Raw genomic sequence first — 6,258 nt, 5'->3', positions numbered from 1 at the left:
GGATAAATGTGGACGAAAAAAAAAACTCAGTGACCAAATGTGTACAAATCGAATAATATGTTACCCTTTTAAGTCATTATCCCTAATATGAAATTTGTAACACATTTTGCAACATTATATCTATTCTAAAATCAAAGTGGGTGGAGACGTTTCTACTTTGTATCTATTTCATTTTCCATTTACTTTTGTAAAATGATACTTTTCACCCCTATATTTTATAAAAATGTCATTTTACCTCCTCAATATTGAACTTTATAAAATGTCTTTTTTATCTTCTCCATTTTCCACATTTTACTTTTTAAAATGTCGATTTTACCCTTTCAAACATTAAACTTTGTAAAATGTCACATTCACCGTCTCTATTTTCTAAACTTTTGTATTTACCCATCGTAGTATACATAATTTGATTCTTCTACAGTTACCATCCCTCCACTTTATAAAATGTCACTTTGACTCAATCAGCTTCTTTAAGTTTTTTTTTAAAAAACTAATTTATTATGTGTTTATTTTTATGTATGTATCGGTATAAATTCAAGGTGATCAACATTTCGACGTAAATTTAGAGCTTTCGTTCGTAATTTAAAAAAAAAACTTATTTTTTATATACGTTTCGGTATAAATTTTGATTTGTCTACGTTTCGATGTAATTTTTTTATGGAATCGTACTTTTTTTAAGCATTTTGTTTAGCATAACTTCAGTCCGTGACTTATGTTCTATTGTTATTGAAAGAGTTTTTCTTTTTAAATCAATTATTGTCGTCACAATGCACGGCGGATAAAATCTTATTTCTATAGAAATATGAAGTATGTAATTTTATGGATAAAAATATAATTATGTTGTTATTATAAGTAAATATATGGAAGTATATTTCTATTGTGGGTATATATTACAATTTTTAACTTGCATATTATTATTATTTGTAAAGTCGTTAAGTATGATGATATTATTATGGAGGAACGTAGAACATTTTGCATATGTTTATAATAAACATCTAATATGTTTCAATTCTCCACAATTTGCATTAAATGAAAGGGAGATTATAAGAAATAGCAATATACTTTGTCTTTTTTTTTTTACTTATATGGATAATATGCTTTAAAATTATACATGTGGTTTTTTTCTGTTTGACCAACCAATCAGTCAAATAAAGGCTTGAGTGAAATAGATGTATTTTTTACTTTTTACTTGTTAAATAAAAATGTCTTTGAGGATACGGGCTTATTTTAACTTTACACATTTCTTGTATCTTCTTCTTCTTGCTCTTTATACATTTATATCATGTTGGAATATAGAGCCAAGTTTTAGTGGCATACTTTCTTGAAGCATTTTTTTCTTGTTGGTATATATTTTCATACATACACACACATTGGCACAACAAATTGGTATCAGAGTCTGAAGAAGATGGTTTCAATCGAACCATGATTGTTTTGAAGGAATCTTGGCTACATTTCTTCTTAGAATTGAACAAGAGATGAAGGTGTACATTGCATGACGACCCAATTGCGTTTTCACAAGGAAATTTTGATAAATATAAAGGCACAAAAGGTTGGAAACACAAAATTTTGGTGTGTTTTTTGGGTATTTTCGTATTCAAAAACAGGTAACAAATGTCATTTTCATTTCATTTGTTTATTTGAAATTTTCTTTGAGTTTAGGTTTGTGAATCGAAAAAAAAGGATCATTCTACAAAGAAAGTTTGAATTGAGGTGGAGTTTTAAAGAATGCACACAATAAATTCGATAAAATTTCTCGTACATTGTTCTTGAGGTTCAAGAACAGAGGTGTTGATGTGTTTTCGAAGTGGGTGCGTAAGGAAGTTGTTTGGTGAAAATTAGTGTCAATCTTAATTGATTTTCTTGCATAGAAATTGCTCCCCACGAGGTACTTGAGAAGTTTTAGAAAAATCATTTTAGTTTAAGGGTGAGCAAAAAGCAAAGTACAAACCGATCATGTGGTTTTTTATTTTGTAAAAATCGAGTTTACAATGTGGCTCGGTTTGCATTATATATTGCATTGCATATCAAAACCCGTTCCGTATGATCTTTTAAATGTTTAAACATTTCATATTACATATTTAATATTTATAAAATATATTACTCTTTTATGTTTTCTTTCAATTACATTTGACTAAAAAGAAGCCAATAAACGGGATTTAATTTTCAACTCCAAGTCCCTACCGAAATTTAATATCAAAACTTACAAAATGTATGTTTGGCCACCAAAATATTATTTTAAATTGTCTCAAATATGTTTTGGTCATATTTTCACATTTTCTAATTGTTTAGCCACTAACTCGCTACTAAGCCGCTTTACTTTGTTCGACTTATTATAAGCCAAAAGATATATGACTAGTCCACCGATTTGCAATTTTAAAACCACCCTAATGTAAAAATGCACAAATATTGTGGTTTATAAACTGAACCAAACCATGAAGAAACCAACCCACTGCTTAAACCACAAACCAAACCAAACACAAAAACTGCATCATGCAATTTTATCAAGCTAAAATCGATTCATGTGGTTTTTGTTAAAACCACATTAAACCCTATCACATTTACCCCTATTACTTGGTCTAAAAGGGGGAATGAAGTTCAAGGTCTTAGCTAAAAGTCCAAATATTATGAAATTGCTCATTAGTAAGTAGAACAAGTGTCCAAAGAACAAATAAAAGATGTCAAGCGCCAATGTTACGAATGAGGGTTCAAATTTGGAGGAGTTGGTACTAACCGTAACCGATTGTGGCTTTAAAGGATCGATGGTTGGGTCTTAGATTCAGGTTGTTCATTCTATATGTTCCTAATAAATATTTGGTGTTGGTTGGATCTTAGATTCAAGTGGTTCATTCCATGTGTTCCGAAACAAAATGTGGCTTGACATGTATCAAAAGTTGGGTACCGAAAGTGTGTTGATGGAGGACTATGCGCATTACAAAGTGGTCGGCATTGTATATTCATATTCAAATGAGTGATGGAGCATTGAGGATTCGTATAGGCGTTCAACACGTTGGTAGGCTAAAAGGAACTTGATATTGTTGGTTGTTTTGAACTCAAAAAGGTTTGAGCACTTGGGTTCTAGAGGCGTGCTTAGGGTTTGTAAAGACACCTTATTGTAATGAAAGGAAGGTCAGTAGAATCTTCCGTTTACATGTAAATCACATTGGACTTGGTTGCAGTTTCAGGGTCCAAAATATTAGTTTGTATAGGGCTCGATTGACAAAGTCACTGAGAGGCTTCTCTAGGTAGGTTGGAGAAGATGGAGGGTGTCTCCAAAGAGGCGGAGGTTGTGATGGTGAATGGTAATTAAGATGAAAAGTAATTCGTACACAATAATTTTTTTTCCATACATAACAATACAATTTATGTTTTATAGATTTATACAATACAATGCTTAAATGTCCAAATTGTTGTGTATGAAAAAAAATTGTTATGTACGAATCAGCTCTCGAAAAGAGCGAATTGTTCAATAATTGGATGTGTGGGTTGACTTAATTGTAAGTCAAGGTGGAGATTTGAATTACCAATTAGTCAAATAAAAGGTTGAGTGAAATAGGGGTAATTTTGAGTTTTCAAATGTTAAAAAAAATGTCTCCCTTTACGCAATAAATGGATGTACGTATCATGTCGCTATATATTAGCGTTTACATCACGTTGGAATAAAGATACATACTTTCTTGAAGCATTTTCTTCTTGGTTTCTATCTCACAAACACAAACTTGGCAAAACAATACCCATCACAATATGTTTATAATTATTTATTTATGTAATACAAAAATTTTCTTTTCAGTCATTTCTATTACAACATTACATCTCCAATTTTTTTTCTTATTAAATCATTATACTTTGAAAAAGCTATTAGATATTAGCATTGTACTTGGAACAATTTTTTTCCCCTATTTAACACATTATACTCTAAAGTAGAAAGCCCCTAAATTAACATGACATTTACAAAATTACCACAACATCAATAAAAAATAAATCATGTCAACCAAACAGTAATGAAGATAAGTAACCAAAAACTGCAATAACAAGTGAGAGCATAAAAAGAACCATAATTCTACCATTAATAAGAGCCAAGAAACCGGCATTTTTTTAGCATAATTTGAAACAATGTTATAGTAACCTCAAACATCTAAATGCTCCGAAAAACTGGGTATCATGATTCATGACCCGAAAATTCATGGATTAACAGAGGTACAAATTACCATTTTAACCTCTGCAAAGGGCCACAGACATATATATACAAGTTAAAAAAAACCAGACAAGTCTTTCAGTTTTCAGTTTACCTGATAGTGACAAACTTGTTTGTGCCATGTTTTGCCCAATGTGCCCTTAGGTCAATTGCATTAGCAAAGTTATAGCTTTCAGATCCAAGTTTCTCCAACACTTTCTTGAATGCCCCTTGACTCATCTTCCTCCCTGCAATTCTAGCTCCCCTGCGTTTTGTGCTCATTGGTAGTGGATACATGGATATGGTGGTGGTGCAACAAGCTGATTGCCACCCACCTGCACCCCATCTGTAACACTGTTGTGGGACCCCTGTACACGAACAAACAGGTATAGGAATCCCAGATATATCCATGTCTATTCCATTTATCACCACATCCATATTCCTCTTGATTGATTTTGACCTTTGATTCCCTGTTTCTTTTGGTATAGAAGCTGCTTTCTTTGGTTTCTTAGCTCTTGGTTGTTTTGGAGTAGCACTCACTGTGGCTCCCGCTCCTCTTTTCTTTACAGAACTTCCGCCACCACCACCACCAGTGTCACTGCCGCCAGGTGGTGCTTGGAGGTCTTCAAGATTCATTCCGAGTTCTTTTGTGGAATCGGGTGGTGGAATAGGCGGCATCATGTGCATTGATTGGGAGGTTGAAGTATCGGGGATGATTGAGAAACTAGGGTTTCCTGGAAGCATATGGAGGAGTCTTTCTCTTTGGATCCAACCATCTCTCATGTAGTGAAGTGGGATTGGTGGCTCAGATGGGATTGAAGAGCGATGATATGGTGTCATGTTTGGGTTCATTATGATTGGGTTTTCACGTGAAGAGAGGAAGGGTTTTGTGTCTCTATGGTCGACTATTGGAGACATTAGTTGTAAACCGAGGTGTTCTTTGAATGAAGGTTCGTAATATCCCCAATTCCGCATGTTTAATCCATCATCATCCATGTGAACTACAAAAAACACCATACAAATCATATGTTTTGTGTTATTCAAGATAAGATCATAATGCCGTAGATACACAAATATTAAAAGGAATAGGCAAATCAGAGACAAAATGAGGCGGCGTGGTGTTCCGATTATTAAAAGAAAAGTAATTTTCGTTCAGATTCAGTGTGAACATGGCGATTCAATCGATACAAAACCTAATTGCATCAACGAAGAACAGTTCAGTAATCAAATCGCACCATAGGAAGATGAAAACAGCAAAGAGATTTATAAAAATCAGATTCACATCGGAATGAGTCAAATTATCGAATTAAACCCGGATTCGACAACAAAAGCCCCGATTTAAGCTTCTCGTAACTAGATCTAACATAAACGGTGATGAAACAAACAGATCCTGTATAAAATTTGAGATCCACAAAAGATGTTTGATAAAAATGCAAAAAGTAACGCATCCAGAGCCAAATACATTCAAACATATAGAAAAGGCAACGGATCGGAGATTAAAAATAGGAAAAAGAACAGATCTTGCGATGAAATTTTGGTATTGGTTGTATAAACAAGAATCGGTTTGTCGGTGGCTTCCATAAAGTACAATATACACACATATATAACAAAGGGCAAACATTCTTTTGACAATATAGGGAGAGAGAAATGTAACAGTTTGTGTAAGAGAGAGAGAGAGAGAGAGAGAGAGAGAGAACTTACTTGTGTGTGGGCAAACAGGTCTTTTAGGGTTTTGCCTTCTGGAGAGAGAAGAGAGAGGAGAGAGGAGAGAGAAAGAGATGTAAGAGAGTGAGGGCTTGAATTTGAGTTTGTATTTGTATTGTCGAATTTAACATCAAATAAAACAAATCTAACCGAGAGAGATATCTCTTTATTCTCATCGTAGCAGGTCACACCAAACCCTAATCCTAACTCAACTACCTCTTTTGTTTAAATTTGGATTAATTTTAAGTTTATATGATTTTGTAAGTGTTTAATATTAGAGATATTCGTAAAATACCATATATTTTTATATAATTATGTAATGTAATTTATAAGAATGGCCACCTTATGTGGTGTGGGTTATTTTGGACATGAATACTAATGGGGTT

General features: G+C 33.2%; 1 pseudogene across 1 annotated transcript; it reads right to left on the bottom strand.

The window, feature by feature from the left end:
* Positions 1-4,037: 4,037 nt before the first annotated feature.
* On the bottom strand, positions 4,038-6,010 carry LOC145166551 (protein BASIC PENTACYSTEINE2 pseudogene; annotated as a pseudogene). The gene is made up of 2 exons (XR_013740596.1): positions 5,870-6,010; positions 4,038-5,169 (listed from the first exon to the last, which is right to left on the bottom strand). The product of XR_013740596.1 is annotated as a protein BASIC PENTACYSTEINE2 pseudogene (transcript).
* Between the last annotated feature and the right edge of the window lie 248 nt (positions 6,011-6,258).

The sequence above is a fragment of the Lactuca virosa genome, chromosome 3 (assembly GCF_052849685.1).
Source record: "Lactuca virosa cultivar CGN04683 chromosome 3, Lactuca_virosa_CGN04683_v6, whole genome shotgun sequence".
NCBI lineage: Eukaryota > Viridiplantae > Streptophyta > Magnoliopsida > Asterales > Asteraceae > Lactuca > Lactuca virosa.
The sequence above is the reverse complement of the archived record's forward strand: the minus strand, read 5'-3'. Positions and strand labels throughout refer to the sequence as shown.